This window comes from Rhopalosiphum maidis, chromosome 1, assembly GCF_003676215.2.
Source record: "Rhopalosiphum maidis isolate BTI-1 chromosome 1, ASM367621v3, whole genome shotgun sequence".
NCBI classification, from domain to species: Eukaryota; Metazoa; Arthropoda; class Insecta; order Hemiptera; family Aphididae; genus Rhopalosiphum; species Rhopalosiphum maidis.
This window is the reverse complement of record NC_040877.1, coordinates 10,876,057-10,897,586: the sequence shown is the minus strand read 5'-3', so window position 1 is coordinate 10,897,586 and position 21,530 is coordinate 10,876,057. Positions and strand designations below refer to the sequence as shown.

Below are 21,530 nucleotides of genomic sequence, written 5' to 3'. Positions count from 1 at the left end.
TTTTTTCCCAAGAATGAATTCTTTGTTCTTGCTGTTCAAAGAAAAATTTGATTTCTATGTACATTTTTATGATATGAACAAAAACAATGTACGTCTGAAAGTATTTCACTTTCACGTGTATATAGTTTTTCTTTATTTCTAAACGCAAACAATTTTAATCATTTTTATATGAATTCGTGGAAAAAATTATTGTTACTTTTTTCTTATTCAAATTTGATAACGAAATAAATAAACTTGAATCGTGATTTTTATTGTGCATTTCTATTTGTCGAAACGTATTTTATAATATTATTATGAAATTTAAGATTGTATACTTGATACTCTGCACCATAAATGCATGTACAATATATGACTATAGTAGTTACTAAAAATGTATGATATCAATATACTATTATTGATAGAAATCCAAAAAAGTAGTTGGTAGTTAGATACATGTCTATGATCTTGCAAATCTTATATGCACTGAACCATTGATAAATTTAATTAAAAATATTGATATCAGAAGTTGGTGTGTCGGTATTATAATACTATACAAATAGTATTTGGATACCACGGTAATATTATTCCTTATAATGTTTTGAATAGAGATTTATACATTTTATGCAAAATGGTAAATAAACGTAAAATAATAACATTTAATTGAGTTTTATGATTTGTATAACTGTACAATTATTGCTTATGTTTGAGTTATTTACATTCAATTAAATAATTTCTTATTTTATTATATTTATTTATTTTTTCAAAATTATATTACTATTTCCTTATAGATATTATTGAACAAATTTCGAAGTTAGTAATAAAAATTACATTAATAATATTATTCCATTTTTTTTTTTTATTACTTAAACATGATTGTAATACTTTTAATTTATTCAAAGTAATTATAATTAATAAGTTTTGTTTAAATAAAAAGAATAATGAAAATATTTTCAAAAAATATTTAGTCATGACCAATATTGAAAAAATGTATTATTATAATTATTAATAATTACATTAAATCATTGATAAAATCAGTAAAAAAAATAATAAAAACATCACTATTAATTTATTATTTTAATTTCTCTATTAAAGCTTTAATTTCAATCTTGAAATGGTTTTAAAAAAATTATATAATATTAATTAAAACTATAATTACAATTAATGGTAATCTATTTTATTTCTTATATTAAGACATATGAGTAAATAATTTAAATGCTTAATTTTCTAAATAAGCATTATTTAGAAAGCTGAATAATAACTTAATTCTTTGCTTTTAATTTGCTATCAATGACGTATGCTAATGTTATTTATTTATTTATTTGTTTTTATAATAATATATTACATCAACAAAAAATTACAATTTTAAATATTTGCTATTAATTTTAAATACCTATAACTATTAAAGTGAACAATGTACAATGAATCAATTTTATTAGGTGCTATACAATTGATTATAAATTAGATATCTAAATATCTTTGTGCTCGTAATTTACATAAAAACAAAACAATAATAATTATAGTTAATCGTCTCAATCAATTAAGAACTTTAAATAAAAATGTTATTCTTACGTAAATTCTTTAATAAACTTTTTAATCACAGTATTATTTGAAATGTGCACAAAATGCTAACATAAAATGCTTATTTTAGTAATGTAGTAAGCTTTAGTCACAATTACAAAACATTAAAACTTACGTAATTATGAAAAAAATTACTCTGAAAAGTTGAAACTTAAATATTACGTATAATATATGTATATATATATATATATATATAAACAAACATAATATTACGCTTGTTAATAATATTTATATCTACCTATGTAAATTATAACAATGTTAGTGAGAGAAGTATTAGTCAAGGTAAAGTTGCGGAATAGAGACCAATTAAAATAAATGCATAAAATAGTTAATGGCCGATAATTCCATAGGTTTTATACATAAATACATATATACAATGAAATTGAAAAATAATATTTAATAATTTAATTTAAGGAGTAATTAAATTTTATTGAAAATATATTAATCCAAGATATTTTTAGTTACCATAAGTAATGGAGTTAATTAAAAAAAAATAAATGTTATTAATAAATCATTAATATTTTACAGAATTATACATAAGTATATAACATACATATATTTTTAATTTACTTTATTTACACTTTCCATAATGTAACGGACTTAAAATATCGTAGAACTTATATAAATTATATGAATAATGAAATAAAACTATGAAATTTAGCACAGCCAATAACTTATACTTCGCTCTGAAAAAAATATCTAAGTCCAAGTTAGGTACTGTCTATGAAACAAAAATCAATCCTATAATTGAACTATCTTCAACCAGTATTATTTTACGGATGTGAAATGTGGTCGGTCACGAAGAGTGACGAAGAAAAATTGATGATATTTGAAAGAAAAATACTCCGTCGTAGTATCTATGGTTTTATTTTGGAGAATAGCGAATACAGAATAAGAACCAATCAGGAAATTTACCAAGTGTACCTAAACCTATTAATATCAATTCATTTACAAGAGCCAAATTTTGGAATGGACGAGACATGTTAGAAGGGTTAATGGTATATTAAAAAATAGTAACGACAGACACAATAAATGCGAAAAGACCTAGACGAAAACCAATGCAGAGTTGGACACATACAGTTGAATAAGGCTTAGGAAATTGTTCATAAGGACTAAGAATAAAGGGGAGTGAATTTAAAGAAAGATAGTTAGAAATATTTGAAGTAACGAAAGGCCTAAATGATGGGCTATAAAAGCTAAATAAGGAAATAATTATAATAAAATAATTTTAATTTTTTATAAATTGCCACTAGATATTTTACAATTTTTTATTTCAATTGCTTATACAATTAACAAATTGTAAAAACTAGTTTTTTCAATACGTTTACCAAAAACAAGTTAGTCTTAAACACTATATTTATAATTTATATGCAATAAATATCACTAGAATATAGTTATAATTTAAAATAAATAATAAAAAAAAGTTATTTTTATTTCGTTTTAGATTTGGGATACAGAGATTTATAATCAAACCAATGTTAATTTAATAGACATTGATTTTTGTTTGATTATTTTAGTGAACATATTATATAACAATGATTAGTAGTGTACTTGACAGTTACTTAAATAGACTCGATGCAAAATAGACAGTTGAATTGGCACAATTAATTAATAATTAGCTATGTGGTATATTGTATTATCTCACAATGTAATTTCGTTTAGTTTACATTATATTATACATAAATCAAATTAAGTGTATCTTAACATAATATTTGTAAGCGTATATTTGTAAAAACATGTGTATCTTGTACGGCATAAATCTAATAACTATAACAAAAACCTTCAATATAAATATTTTTTTTTTTAAACATAAATACTAAATTTTAAATCAAAAATTTAAGAAAATTGACCTACACTATATAAAAATCACTTATGACGTGAAAAATGTCGTAAAAAAAAATATAGAAAAAAAAAATACTTCATACATTTAATCAAAATAATAATCCATCAACATGTATAATATTTAAAACAGATTCTATTCTTGTAATGATGTTTATGTTATTAATTTCATTTATTTGAAATAGTTATTTAAATAATTTATAAATTCAAGTATTATATTATAATCATACTATTGTGGCGATTGCAATAATTGTAATATAATTGTAATCGCGCGTACTATTTGGATGAGCTAGTGAGCTAGTTTGTGAGGGGTTCAATGTTTGAACTAATTTTTTTTTTTTTTACGTTAATGAGAATAATATATTTGATTCTCGGAAGACAACATGGTAGGACACACTGCTAACGCCGGACAAAAATAATTGTTTTAGTTTTTATTTTTTTTTTTTAGTGGGTTGATATTTTATCAGAGGTCAGAACAATTGTGTTGTGGATGAGCCTGTGGGTATTTTCTGCCGAGAAAATTTTTACTCGCATGAGAAAATAAAACAGGGTTTACGGGTTTAATTGCTTTTCCCCTCTCGTATCCGAATTAAACATTATAAATGTACACATTGTAACGGACGCAAAATTAGCGTACGGTTTTTTTTTCCATCTAGACTCGTATGCTTTTTTTCATACGAGCATTTTTTATTTATTTATTTTTTATTAAGAATGAAAAATAATTTAATGCACCAAAACATTGACAATTTAGTCACGTATATTTAAAAGTGTTTTGTAGTTAGTTTTTGTCCAGTGACATTTTGGTTAGGTACTGTTTTAGAAACACAGGAAGATAAAAAATTGGATCTATTACCTATTTTTGTCTGCTTCTCTAGCTAGACCAACTGTTTGATCACACGAAGAAAATTTTTTTTTTTTTTTAATTTAATTATTTACAATAAACGATCAAAGCTATAGTATTTACTATAGATGCTATTGTTCTTTGATAATAATAATAATTAATTATATAGTTTTATGTAGTTTATTTATAGGTATAATATTTAACAAAGTGTTCCAATAATATATATTTTATAATAATTAAAGGTGTATTTTAATTATCATTTTTCAAACTCAGTTGCTGGTATTTTATTTCTTATTTATTCATTATAAATTGTAGTGTTCCACTGGATATTTTTTCCGATCAAATTTATTTAATGTATTATTTATAAAATAAATAAATAATAATAATTGAAGCTTATACGATCAACCAAAGTCCGAAATATATTATGTTAAATCTGATTTCTATTTGTATCTATGTGATGTATAATCCACTCTTCATATTTTCTATATCTCTCATAAGTACGTAATTTATAAGAACTATTTTCCTTTTTTTTTTGGTACTTATACCTTTTTATATACTTTTTTAATTTTTTTTATTTAGGCTATCTTCTGTTACATACATTGCAAAATAAGCTTTATTAATAAATTATTTTAGATTCGTACAAATATCAAGAAATACGGTATGAAGAGACTTTCTAGTAGAGGTAATTTGTGGTGAGAACATAAATATTATATACATTTTATTTTCCAAAACTGCAATTTCCTTTTTGTGTCAAAAATTATTATAACACAACGAATAATATATTAAAATAGTTATTTATATTCGTTTCAGTAATATTTAAAATAAAGTATTAACAATAAAATATGAATAGTGAACATAAATAAATTGAATTATATACACCAAAATATGGAAAAAGTAACATAATCCAGTAATACTTTATACATTATAGGCCAATATTATTTTTTAGCTGCAGATATATTTTTTTATGATATAATTAGAACGTAAATATTATTATTTATTGGATCCAAATAATTTTGTTAAGTAGAAATTAAATTACATAACAGTGGTATTTTATTTATGTTTAGGAAATCAAATTATGTGTATAATTTTCTGGATACAATAACAACACCTGTAAATTATAATTTTAATTGTAATAAATCTTAAATGAGTATAATAATTTTTTTTTTTTTTTAAACACGGAAACTAATACGACGTGAACGGACTAAAAAATGCATAAAGATGAATTTATTTTTACACTCCAGGATAAAATAATTGCTATTGCTTTATATCTGAGACTTATTAAACAAAAAAAAAAAAATAGTGTCTTAACCTAACAGACTATCGTCTGTATATATAAAAAAAAAAACCTTCAGATAACAATGTTCATGCAGGCGCTGCTATTTATTTTAGGTCTTCTATCACATCTCATCACTTCCAAAATTCCAAACTGACTATTATACAGTTATGTGAAGTATCCATAATAGTCAAATCATACAATTTTCCATAGCAGCCATTTACTGTCATCCTACACATAATATTACTTCTAGCCAATTTAAACTACTTTTTAATAATCTTAGTCACAACTTCATAATCGGTGGTGATGTAAATTCTAAAAATATATAATGGAGATGCTGGGTCACAAATCTTCGAAGAAATTCACTTTTAAATAGTTAAATAGTGTAATATAAACTTACAAGCCATCTCAATTCCCAACAACGCCTATTAGCCAATATTTTCCAGAAAACGACCGGATATATTAGATACATTTGTAACGAAGATTTCCAACACACTCCATACTAAACCTTCACATATCAACAGAGAAAATTTCCATAATTTCAATAATTCTGCCTAAAAACAATTACATAAATTAACCAGTGAATTTCTTTACATTTGATGTTTAAATTTGTCTATCATAGACATCAAAATATCCCACTGATTTATGCCACTACAATACGCTTTCGCAATAACTCAAACAGACATTGATTAATTACAGAAATTTATCTTACATAAAATATCTCTAGAAGAATAAATAATATTAAACTGGTGTCGTTTTAAATGTTTCCAAAGTGTTTGACCGAGTGTGGCATACAGGTTTTCTGTTACAATTGAAATTCATCCTATACCATCTATAGTTATTACCTTATACTTGAGTTATACGGCTCAACTACCTCTTCATCAAAACCAATTAATGCAGGAGTCCCCGGAGGATCAATTATTGATCCTCTGCTACTTAAAATTTTTATATTTTATCAACCCGCATTGCCCACTAGTCATATCAGTGACTTTGTCAACGACAAAACTCTTATATGCAATAGTCAAGGCCCATCGATTGATTCTTCACACATCCCAAAGCATCTTTTTCTTTTTTAAAAACGGTACAAGGAGTGGGGAGTGAAAATAAATGAGTCTAAATCTATACACTGCACCTTCACTCTTAGGAAAGGAAAATGCCAACCTTTTACCCTAAACGAGCAAACTTTGCCAACCTACAATGATTAAGATGAAAATAATTAATTTTATATTTCAAGCACATTTTTAATGTACATAAAGTAAAAAACTGTGCATAAAGTTTATATTCATTTTACTTAATTTACTTTTTCATAAGTGAAATTTTATAATTATGCACTCTATAATTTCTTTCATCTCATTTCGTATAATAAAAATAAATTAAATATAATGTATACAATTTATTTTATATCATGTTACCTACTATAAAACTAAACATTATTTCTTTAAATATTTTATTATCTGATAGGTACTTAATGACGTCCCAAGAAAAATAATTCTCTATACTTATATACGACATACGTAAATAAATAAATAAATCTTGTAAAACAATTAATAATAAAAATATTTATTATCTTTGATCGATTTATTTATTTGTTTATTCAGTTAAATATTATAATTATAATATTGTTTAATGGTATTTATTTATTAATCAAAAAACAAACTAGTCTATAAACTAGGTTGTAGAAATGTATACAAATATATTACTTACTAACTGTTGATCATAAAATATATTAAGTTTTAATAAAATCAATATGACACTTGTGATGTTTTTATACTGACTTTGATAAATAAAATAATGATGAAATGCTCAAGTGTACATTTTAATATTATTATATTAATACTATTAGTACAGTTAATAAATAATATGTTATTGCAGGTGTATGTTCTAATAAATAATGAAGCATAACATAATGATTTTATTTCTCCATGCTAACATAGTAACAAAGGTGTGATTTTGAGTTGTATAGTAATTCCATTAACGTTTTTTTGTAAGCAGATTATTATTAAAGTTGTTTAAGTATTAGATATTTTAATTTTAAATATATACGGTTAAGGCGTTAAATTGTATATACATTATACATACAAAAAAATAACACACCATTATTAAAAGTATGAATAATTCATATATTATACATGTCACATTTTACTAATTGGTTCTTCATAATACTTTTTATAATATTAACAGTTTTTTTTTTTATTATATTTGTAATATATATATTTTGGAATTTTGGATAATATTTTATTTTACAATCTATTTATTATATTTTATAAGTAGAGATATGTTGTAAACTTTTACATTTTTTCCTCTGATTATATAAAATACTAAATTGAGCTAAAAAAATGTTTCATATTTCATTGATTCAGTATATATATTTTATTTTAAATTTTTTGCTATTTCATTTTTCATATATTGTACGACATTTTTTCATATTATTGGTAATTTTATGTAATTGTTTTACAGTTTAGATTATTTTTCTTAAATTTTAAATTTCTAAATTATTGCTCACGTTTTTAATAGTATTGGTATTATTATTGACGATTTTATTTACTGGGTATTATAGGTGATCATATAGGGAAAATAAGTCTTATCTTCCAAATAACTATAATATTTATTTGGTTTTAATACATTTCAGATATTTCAATGGATTTTTAAAATAAATAATAATTTTTGATTGAATCTATTTTTAAATAAGTTATGAGTACCATACCAACATTACAAACAATGCACCACCCTATTTTTACTTTCAGTCAGGCAAGTCTGAATAATATTGGTATTCTGTTAATATGCAAGCAAATACAACTGACTAACAAGACACCAAATATGGTTATTATCGCATGATTATTACACGCGTTCATATTTACGTACGATATCGCAAAATGTATATTATAATAATAACTATCAATGAATTTCAGTTGTTTATAAATTCAGAGAACACCTAGGAATGTTTGTCAATCTCATCAGTAATCATTTTTTATTTTTAAATCAACTGTTAGACATTGTGTTTGAAAATTTAAATTGCTATTTTAAAAAGGCTTGATATAAAAGATTTATGTGGTGTAACAAAATCTACAAACTCTATAGCCTTTAAACTAAAGCCTATATGTTAAAATTATGAAATTAAACATGATAAAGTTCTTTGACAAAGTTAAGTATAACTTAACAGTTGTTTTTTTTTTTTTACAAATATAGGTACTCACTATAGTAATTTGTAGGAATACTTACCTTAGTTTATTTTAGTAAAAGTTAAATATAAAATATGATTACACTATATTATTTAAACTGAGCAAATATAATTATAAAATAAAAGTTATCAGTAGATATATTATTATTTATAAAATAATTATTATACTGTTATACTAATATTGCACGTGGTTTAATATTTTTTGGATGTGTATAGAAAGATTAGAGGTATAAAATTGGTAAATGTATACAGTAAAAATGTATTGCAATGCATGCATTTTTAATTCATTATTTGGAAGCAGAATATTTTTCGGAGTACTCTGGTACATAAAAATCGATATTGGACAAGAATTTAATGATTGTTAATGATTTGTTTTAAAGTTTTAATGAGTGGTGTGGTGTAGGACAGGGGAAATTGATGGTCCACTACTCCGCTAAATTGTATGCACATATATGTAATTAATAAATTACTTGTTTGAAATGCGATTTTTAACTAATAATTTGAATTATAATACTACAATTATATTATATATATTCGGAATAATATTCGGAAGAATTTTGATGAAAGAATTTCGATAGAAAAATAAAATTAAAAATAGATCTTATCTTTGAAAAGATTAAGTCTTAAAAAATGATAGCGATAAAAAAATATAATTTTTTTTCCGGAAAATTTTGTTTTGTAACGGCTTAAAACAATGTAAAATAAATATTTCCAAGAAAAATTGGGGTTTTCTAAAATAATACGTTAAATGGAACAGTCCGTATATTACAAAATATAACCTTGTGTTTTATGTTTTAAATTTTTATTTTTTTGAACTTTTATTTGCAAGAAAAATAAAGCAGACTATATCAATATTGTAAACCAAGTCTAGACAACTAATTGGTACATGTTTTTTTATCGTGTTTGTAGAATTCGCATAAATCGTATATGATACATAATACACCAGTAAGGCAGTAACTGTAAAAAAAAAAAGATGAGAACATTTCAGCATGGATGGGTTAACTATAATATGATGTGCCTTATTCAGAATCGCTTTTCGAAAAAAAAAAAATGAATAAATTGGTTTGAAGCTTATATTAGTGATAAATAATACACCGCTATCTTGTGTCAAGGCGAGTGAAGCTAAACGAGTGGCCTAAATTAGGTATCTTTATCTGGGTCTAATTTGTTTAGATTTATGATACCAAAACTTGTGTTACAATATAAAAATGACATATCTATAATAATAATAATAATAATAATAATAATATGCAAGGAGTGTAGTATTATTTACATGATATGCTATTGCAATATTATCTCGTATAATATATTATATATTATTGTACCGTACCTGTATTATATTATTATGACTGATATAGATGATATATATGATTGATATATTTTATAGACATTACGATACTATGATTGTATATTATATAGTGCATGTGTGTGTTTAGTATAATACATACGATGAAATTGTATAATTATTGACTTGTTAATGAACGATGTCAGCTATCCCAAAGTAATGTGAATATAGTTATGATTCGCGGTAGATAATAACCGATTAATTATGAATAGGTAGTGTGTGTCTAATAGTAATATATATTGTTTTGTATTTATAACAATAGTTAAATAATCAATACACTTGTTTGTTTGTAAGGTTCGTTTAGTTATGAAAAACAAAACGTTCTAAATTTGCTTGTATCAATAAACGTATACATACATATTGAAAATAACGCTCAACATTTAAAAGTATATAAAATAATCAAAGTAAATAATATCCGTTTTTTATTTGCAGGCTAAATATGGAATAGGTAATTTATTTATTTGTAGTACACCGTTAAAAGTGATTTTATTAGTTATTAAAATATTTGTTTGCATCTCTTAAGTCTCTTAAGTCTCTTATGCACAATGCATAGTAATATAAACCAGGTAAAATAGCACAATTAAAAAAAAAAAAAAAAAATGTTTTTTCTGAAAAAAGTAAAAGTCAATTTATATTAAATTTATAGGGTTAAATTTATGTACTTGTATAAAATAACAATGTTAAACATGATATACACGTTAAAAAAATTATCTGAAAAAGAAGTTTATTGATTTATTACTATTGGAAATAATGTTATTTTTATCACAATCATACATATTACATATTTTTTTTATCGATCGTAATAACATCGGCACTAGGTCATTAATTTTTAGTTAAATTTGTTTACATATATTTACAGTTATGATTATATTTATATTATATAATTGTATTTCCTTAGAGAAGTTAATAGAGTTAATATTCGATTGAAAGTCCAGTTGTTAGGTTTCTACTATTAAGTATAGTATATGGTACTTATTTCTTGATTCTTCGAACTCAATAATACACATATTGTTGTGACGCTGATGTTAAGTTTCAAAGAATTAAGTATAAAACGAGCATTATATTCAATAAAAATAAATACAATTTTCATTGGAAAATCATTAAAGGTTTCGAAAAACTCCGGTATAGGCTTATGTTTGTTTTAAACTATTATACATCCGCAGTCTTACTTATAAATACTTAATATGACGGAATCAGTTTAATAATTTTAGTTGCATTGGGAATAATTTGATTATTTTCTGATAAAGAATGTAAATAATAGTGCATATGGAATTTAACCACAGTAGAGAGTATTTTTCCCTTATCCTCCCTAACTAGGAAACGCCCACGCAATAAACATGTCACAAAATTTAAGATGTAGATATCTATGCGTAAGTGTGCATTTGAAACTAAATACGTTCGTATAGGGTCGTTATCAGGTTACCAGTGCTAAACTAGTGGTAAATACAACTTTGTGATTGAATACGATGTAAGTATACAATAAAACAATATAACAATATAGAGCATTAACGTAGTGTATTATATCGGATAGAAATATTCATTACGTATGAGATTGAGATTAATATTGTACACGAAAACAAATTTACCTTTGTTCGTCTACACTACATTTATTCAAAAGAGAAAAATATCGGGTTTGAATAATTATTTACATGACACACGTACTCAATACAGGTCTTGTAAATATTGCAATGAGTATTAAACTAAATCAAACGAATACTATCCAATCTAAAATACATATGAGTGTATTATCCTACAATGCTCCAAAATAATTATAAGTATATTAATGATGCATACATAACAAAATATACATAAAATAAGCAATACAGACGTGAGCAGCGTATGTACAATAATTAGTCTAAAAGGATATGCGTCGACTACGTTAGATACAAGATTTGTATTTTTTAAAGACTTCTTTTAAGTAATAAATATGTTTGAAAACGGTTATAAGTAAAAATAATAATATTTATGTTATCACTGAAATTCGAAGTCGAACAGAAAACCAGTAGTACTTGGGAAAAACGTCAACTGCATGGTGTTTTGTAGAACGTATAATTTTGTTTTGGTCAAGCCCAGTTGTGACCAATATAATTTGGGCCAAACCGTGATTTTAATATATTTGAATATTTTCACAGTAGAAACCGTATATTTTTCAATATTATTCATATTATATACGATAAAATCAATGTTATTCTACTAACACAGTTGTATTATACTTTATAATCATGGCATGGTAATATTTTAATGTTTAATTTTACAATTAAATTTAAATCATAAAATTATTAATAAACTAATTATTATCGAATACCTAAATCGATCAAATCATACAAACTATTTCATTTAATAAAAAAAATGAATTACAAATATCATTTTAAGGTATTATTATTTTTTACAAATATTTTATTTATTCTTTTATATTAAAGTATTTTTTTTTTTTAATATTGTTTGTTATTTCGCATATTTGATTCACAGTATTTGAACTACAAAACATATTGTTGTTTTGATTATTTTTCATCTCCACACGGCTCATGCTACGTACACAGAGTTTTGCGAAAACAAACAATAAATTCTTGTCCCCCTATAGTATTAACGTATTTTGAATATTCGCTGTCGTAAATGGTACTTCGTTGTCACAGGCGCATCATTGCTACCAAGTACTAATTAATCGCCCTTGCCTCAAATATCTAATTTCTGGTATATAGCGATATAGAAATGAAAAATTTCATTGTTGGTTCTCATTGCTTAGAAAATACTATTAATAATATTAATAAGACACACTGCTTATCGCTGTACAGCTTGATAAAAAAAAAAAAATAAAAAAATAAAAAAAAATAAAATATTCCATAACATACAATTAATATAACAGAGGTGGCTATTATGAATATTTTCACGGGCCGCATGGATGTAAATGCAAGAGCCAAAATGTTTATGAATACATTTCATTAGCTATTCGTTAGTGACATCTTGTTTGTAATTTATTATTAAACCGTTTTGATTTTTAACTATACTATTTTATCAGTTATCTTGTATGTCACCCATATAATATATGCATATTACATAGGAAAACACTTAACGATTACACTTTATAAATAATCAAACAATTAAACGAAAAAAAAAAACCATTAACTAATACCTATCCGTTTTTACTTTTTATTGCTAGAGAACTTATCTGAATGTTGATCTCCTGATTTTATATTACTTTAAAAGTAATACAATTCTTTAAAACAATGGTACGAAGGTTGACAAATTCGAAGAGAAAATGGCTCCATTCATTAACTGGATATTCAAAAGAATTGTACTTCTTTTATTTTTAAGAAAATTATTATGAAGGTGCATTACAATTTCGTGTATAAATTTCAATAATTGATAATTATAAGATTTTTGTTTGTGACGGACTATTTTATCATTTGAAATTTGATAATTTTTTGTACTTTTATTACAACTGTGATTTTTTTATATAATTTGATAATGGTATACAAATATTTATCTAAACTTTATAATTCTTAATCGTATAATGTAGGCATTTAAACTATAAAGTATATCGAATCTCTTTGTATAATAAACTAAATTAATAAATGTTTGATTTACCATTATTACTTGTTTTCTGTAGCCGTCATTATATTCTATTTTTAATTAATATTTTATAACGTTCATAATTATTTTTAAAAATTTAAGATTAAATTGAATATTTAATCTCTTAAAGTCAGAAAAAAAAATGATTATTGTTATAGCTTTAAATTGTTTTTAATTTGTATGAAAAAATTGTACATCTGTTATTATTAAAATATACATTTTATAAAAGAACAATATTATTTTAATTATACAATTTTTATTATTAGTAATTATTTTGATTTTCTTTAATTGTCTCATGATTACGCATTACCTACTGTTATAATCAATATTATTACTATAATCATTATTTATAACTTTGACGGATGGGGCACTGACAACACTATCAACAGTCGTCATAATCTTGTTTAAATCGGCACGTCTAGACAGATGTCTATAGCTTAGAATCTATATAAACCATGCGTGGTCGTTGGCCGTTGCTATTTAAAATACATACGTATTTGACTATCGATTGAATTAGGTGTTTTTAATTTTTCATAAAAAATATTTAAGTGCATACAACAATAATTGGTACCCACTCTAATATATCGAAAACTGTGACACTTTGAATAGACTTTGTAACCATAATATTATTTTTAAATGGCTCATAAGTTTTAATGTAATGGTATGAATTGATTTAGTAAATAACTAAGTAAATTAAATTGCATTACCTGGTGTATTAGTTCACAAGTTATATACAACTAGAAACTTAACTAACATCCCCACACTATATGTTTTAGTAAGTAAATCGTATAAATCAATAGTGAGTTTCCTTTTAAAAGTAACATGAACTATTTCAGCCAGTGACTTTGGATTGATTTGGGGTTTCCTGGAGGAGAAAGGGAATACATATATACATGCTTTTCAAATTTGTAGTTTCTTAAAAATGAGCGCAATACAACATGTATTTTTAAATAAAGTAATACGTATTTTAAATTCTTAATTTTGAAATCCAAACAGTTTTTAAGTCATTTCTACCTTTTAACGTTTTAACTACAACTTTAAAACCAAAATTGATTGAATGATAACCAGCTAATGTTTGAATTTAAATCATTAAGTAAAAAAAAATACGCTGAATCACACGGCAATTTTTAAAACAACAAGATGTCATTCAGTAAATTTTGATTCTAGTGTCATGGTTAAGAAATCAAAATGACTTATACTACTTTTGCATAAAAATCTGAGAATTGTACTAGTAGGTCACTTAGTAAAAATACAGATTTAAACAATTATAGTTTGAATAAAATCATTATTAAAATATAAATTCAAATAAAACATGACTATGAAAATTTTGTAGTAAGTCGCTATGTATATAGTAATCAGTAATCTGTTGGTGTATTTCCAATAAATTATAATCATCAGTGATATTCATTCAAATAATTTAGTGTAAAATCTAGGGTAACACAGATTCAATAATAATTAACTTGATGTGTTCCACAAGACTACTTAAGTGTTATGTCAAGCAAACCGCATTAATGCTCTAATGTTAAATCAATTGTTTATTCAACATAATTGAGTAGTACTATTTTAAATTTAATATTTTATCTCAATATGGTCAAATTGTATAATGCATGTAAATCAAATAGTCGTATTTTCTATTAAATATACATTTTATTCTGTATACCTCGTTGATTGCTTATCGAATAGACTACTACTTGCAACAACAACCACAATTTTATTAAAATAATATTTATGTTTTTTTTTTTCATAAAACGAATATACCCGTTAGTTATATGAATTTTGCTTAGATATTTTGTATTTAAAAAAAAAAATAACATTTTCTCAGCGATTATATTAAATGAATTGCGGTCCGTCATTTGGGTCTGAAAATGAACTTAATGGGCACTACACATATCTGGTTGAAGTGCTCTAAACTGTAACTCAACTCTTTTTGTCATTTCTACGTTAACTCTCGTGTGGCCGAAAAATATACGTGCGCCAAACAAAATACTCAAGTGCTGTTACAAAGGATTACAATTTCCTCAAGAAACCACATGGTCCATCCAGACTAGACAATTGCGTTTAATTGCCAACATTTTTTTTTTCGTCAGTTCCTATATTATACTTGAGAACAGTTTTTTGTTTTATGTAATTCAAATAATATTTATTTATGTGATTTAATTGAATTCCAAATAACAATAAGTAAAATTGTATATACGTATTTTTTTTTTTAATTTGTATAAACTATAAACATTTTACGTGTTAAACAATTAATTCAATAATAAAAAATTATTTTCAAAAATAATTGTCATTATTTTGTTAGTTAATTAAACAACCATAATTCATATAATTTTTACATAATAATCTTTTTTTAGTATTATATTATCAACTAGGCTATATATAAATATATATATATTATATGCATAATATTTTACGAGTATAGAATAGGTATATTATTGGTATTATAATATTATAGTACAATACCATATTACTGAAACTACTTATAAAATTAGTTATTTATGCTATTTTTTAGTTTTTATTGTAAATTATGTTATTAATTTAACACTCAAACAGTTCTGATGATATTTACTCATTAGTTACAGTGTATTAACAATATTACTACTTACTAGAAATACAGTTTGCGATTAAAAACTTTAAAGATACATTGTATTATCTGTTTATATTATTTATCCATTAATTACTCTAGTAAATTCTAGTACCTATATATTATTTTTACAATAGACCTACCTATTTTTATTTTAGTGTAAAAATGTTATCAAATTTTCAAAATATTTGACTCTTTGAAGTATACAATATACAAGTAGACATTTGAAATTTTCAATTTTTTTTTACTTTAAATGTCAATAAAAAAACATATTCACTGAGCTAAGAAATGAAAATTTAATAAATTTTTTTTGTAAGTATTTGAAGCATATAAAATAACAAAATATATCAAATTCATAAAAAATAACAAATTAATTTGTTGTTAAAAGTTTTTAAAATATAAAAAGTTTTAGGTAAGGATTTTAAATGTAATACTAGGTTCTTGTTCTTTGTCATTAGTTTAAATACACTATAAAAAGAAAGTCTAAGACATTTTATTTTATAGATATTTTAAGTAAACATTTAGATGACATTTTATATTTACACTAAGAATAACGGCTTTAATTACTTTGTTGTATAATTTAAAAATATTAATTTTAGGTACTTTTTAACGTATATTTTATATTGAGTACACATAATGACATTTTCAAATACAATGTTTTCGGAAAAAAAAAATTCGATCTGCGTATTACTGATTTTAAAACGAATTACCTTAATAGCAATATAAATATACCATAAAACATTCTCAGTAATATAGGTTGACAGACGGTATTCGCTCAGAATCGTTTTTCGTTAACAGTTATTTGTCACTGAATTCAAATTGAACACATACATTACAGCGACTTACTTCTTGATGACAAGATTCACTTGAAATGTACTGTACACTACAGCGGTTACCTACTATTTTCCTTCTTTTTTTTTTTAAATTGTATATATTATGCTAAGAAGAAAGAAAGATAAATTTTTACTTAAAACATATGATATTTAGATTTTTCTATATTAACTTTTTGAGTTGAAAAAAAATAGTACATTTTTCCAGCCCTGAATACAACTATACAACGAAGAATTATAGGTACATAGTGGTAATATAATTTATATAATACGTATGTGTAATATAGAATACATACAATAGTCTATTACAACTTTACGAACTAATACGAATCAAGTACTTGATATAACAGTATTAAAAAAAAAAAAAAAAAAACCTTTCTATTAAAACGATTGCACTAATATTTTTTAAATTTTAATATAAAAAATTGTGTAAGCGTTAAAGACGGTTACTATATTTCAGTGTTTGTAATATTATGTATATTGTTCATATCATATATCATATTATATGTAATGAGGTATCTTTACGTAGTGTATACATTGTGTGTACACCTTTTTTGGAGAGAGAAATTGTTTAGAATAAATATCAAAAAAAAAACTACTTTTACTAAAAGAAAACAATATGTTTTAAAATAAAAGTTTGCAATTATTTAAAAACGAAATTCTATATTATACAATAAACGAATTTTCTACATACTTATTCACCGTTCTAATTTTAAAGATTTAATAAAAAACTTTTAAGTCTTAGAGGAAATTCATATTTAATACAACTTAACAATTCGTTATTTTATGCGTAACATAAATATTTATCTTACTATATTTTGAAAACTGCGAGTTACAAATTAACATTAACATAGTAAACATTCAACAAATCACACTTTATTTAATATTGCAAGTGCAGAGTCTAGTAATAAAAGTCCTCTTCGCTGAACAAATTTTCCTCATTACTACCGAAACTACTTTGATCCAGTAAAAGGTGATTGTTATAACTTAAAATTGTAATTCATTATTATGTCATGATAATAATATAAATTTTGGTTTTTATCAACATTTACTGTAATAAATAATAATTAATAACTTATAACCGTGTAACCCACGGACATACCACATAGGTTACTTTATATTGAATTTTATTATAATTACTATAAAATCATTTAATAATCGACCAATAAGTGAAGTATAAATTATTAGAATAAGAAAATTAAAATTTGTTCATCAAATATTATTATATACATTCACATTATTAATGGAACTTGTGTTAACAATTGTTTGGGCATTCAATTAATAAACCATTTTTCAGCTATTTAATTAAGGTACAATAATTGAAATTTCAAATAGTTTCATAATATTCCACAATTGTGATTATCAATCTATATAAAATCTATGAGCCTATCAATCAGCCAATCATTGTTTTTAACCTGTTATTCTAGTTATAATATATATGTATACTATTTAGTATGACAATTAGCTTGGAAATTTTATTCACGAGTGTTTGTATAATTGTTTCGACACTCCATAGTCCCATACATCATGTCACAAACAGTGAACTATTAAATTAGTTTTGTAATTACAAAAGTAATATTTTGTTTTGTTTTGTTATTATTTTTTTTTTTATTGTTATAATAGAATATTTTCGAAGAGCATTAAGTTTTGTATAACTTAAAACTTACAATTTATTTTGTTGTTATAAAACTTCTTATAATAATAGTATGTGGGTTAGGTTATCATTCAAAGTTTAAATACAATATTTTTTATTTTTTTTAAATTTTAGGAGTTGTTAAAATTGGAATGAATTTTTTTAGCAAACCGTATCCGTATCACGTATTATATATTTTTTTTTTTTAATGCAATCCGTTTAACATATAAGTATAATTATCATATAAAATATTATTTTCCATAGTTTATAATATTATTTATAACTTTATAACTTAATAACTTTATATATATATATAAAGTGATTTACATAATATAATATTTTTTGTGTATATTGAATTATCTTTAATGAAATAAATTGTATTAAATAAAAATTATTAAATTATCAATTATTATTAGCCTTGATTTAATCTATATAAAAAGTATAAAAAGTATTACTTCTGGAAGTCAATAGATAAAGATATTATAAATTTATATTTTAATTATATAAATTTACAATCATTTTAGAGAAAATATGGTTTAAAAGAAAATAAATACTAATAAATTCTTTGAAAAGCTTTTATTAAGTCCATTAAATAAAATATTATCAAATGTAATACTTTTTATAAAATCATCTATCTTAATGGTTGGATTATTACTCATTCTAAGGTAGGTAATGTGTAATATTTTACAGTACAAGATTCAGTAGAGATTTTTAAAGGTCACATTATATTTTCCTTGATTTTTTTAAACAAATTTAATAAAACCAACATCATTTTTATTGAGTACTATGTAAAAAAAAAAAAAATAATAATAATAATTATAATTTATAAAATGTATTATAATGTTATAATTATAAGCGTTAACAAACAATATGTGGTAGAATATAGTTTTGAAAATTAAATTAAATATTTAAAATCTATATTGTATACTCAACAATTTAAACAGTAACAAGTATAGGTATATATATTTGTGTGGAATATGTTTCAAATACCTTATCAGGGCGTACAAGATAAGAACAAGAGACTAAAATTAACACGTAACCCTATGCAAGATAAATAAACATAATGAATATGCTTTGTTATAAATCAAATGCGAGACTAATGAATTCTATTTAGTATGTTAAAGGCTTATAGATAATTAGTTATATATAATAATGTATTTAAGTAGTATAATAATACAAATTATTTTTCTTACCATTACAGTTCTAATAAAATTTATGTATTGGTGAATTTCATGATATTAAGAGAACCTCTTAGCTTCTAAACAATATAAATGGCTCCCCCGCATGGCGTAAAAGAAAATTAAGAGCACATTAACGTTGGAAGCGTAGGAAAACAACTACGGTTCATTAAGCTCTGGCATCAATTTTGCTCAAAGATAGAACTCCCTTGGCGATGTATTTCGCTTTAAAACACAGAGACACATGAATATACCAAAACATTTCTGTACAATAAAGTCCTTAGGAAACTTTATAGCGTTGTGACTTTAAAAAATGTAGTTGTACCTATTCTTTGCGTAAGAACAAACTACAAACTCAACAATAATAAAAAAAAAAAAAAAATAGTACATTTTTAGTTTTTTTTTTTTAAATTTTTTCAAGTGTCTATAATATATATTTTCTTAAACACTATGTACAGGTTATATTATGTTTTGTACACAATGTATAAAAATAAATTAAATTACCGAGTTATTCACACGATACAAATAAAAAACCTCAGTTTGTTTTTCTCACATTATGTATTATAGGCGTCTTTCGTTAAAAATGTTATACTAAATATAAAATCATAATGTAGTTTTTTTATGGATCAATCAATGTCAATGAAAATATCTTTATTCTTAAAAAATAGTGTAATATTTTTGGCTACCAATAAATAATTAATTAAGAGGACGGTACAGAAATATATTTTGTTATCTAACTTTCTCACGCACTTTAAAAAACATAATAACGATCTGTAAAATCAATACAATAGACTTTAGGAGATTGACCTCCATAGAGAGGAAGATAATATTATAATATAATTTTGAGTGATGGTTGTATTGATTAGTATTTTAAATACTTGATGGGATAATATTTTCATGGTTCAAATTTATTGTATATACATATAAGAAATATGCATATGATATAGCTAAGTATAAATGCTAATTAGGTTAATTCACATTAAACCACACAAAATAACTAAACTCTTTAAAATCAACAATATTTTATAAAATAACATATATATATATATACCTATAAACAATGCATAGTTTCAATACTTATTATACGCAATTTTTACATTGTGTACGTAGGTTTATTATATAATATGTTATACGTATAAATTGCATAATTAATGTACTCAAACTTACAAAATATAATTTATTCAGACTTCATTCAAAAACCAATGATATAAACAATAATTAAATTACATCGCATAGATTAATTACAAATCACCTAAAACATAGTACAACATTGTAAACGAAGAAATCATTCTCATCTCTCAGCTAACATTTTGCGCCATTATCATTATAGACAATATACAAGGAAAGTTTTTCATCCATTTACAAGCAAACAACAACAGGTCATTCAACAGTTACGTTATTTTGTAGTTGTACATCAATAATGCGTATTAGGAACTTGGAATACGTCAATGTAAAAAAATTCAGAATGTTAGGCACTGAGCAGAACGTAAAATAAAATCGAAAAAATCTATATAGACATGAATTTAAAATAGTCATAAAGAAGTGTTTATTTTAAAGAGATCATACATCCAAAAAATTATGTCCGTGAAAAAATTAACACTACTCGACAAACAAAACTTCAAAATCCATAAACGTTAGATATATATTTACTAATTTTGTACGAACATATTTAAAACAATATTGTATTTACAGTGAAACCACTGTT

At 23.5% G+C, this 21,530-nt stretch overlaps 1 protein-coding gene across 1 annotated transcript in view; it reads right to left on the bottom strand.

Moving 5' to 3' along the window:
- Window positions 1-21,530, bottom strand: part of LOC113555683 (zwei Ig domain protein zig-8-like) — a 248,019-nt gene that overhangs the window by 109,301 nt on the left and 117,188 nt on the right. The window lies entirely within an intron of this gene.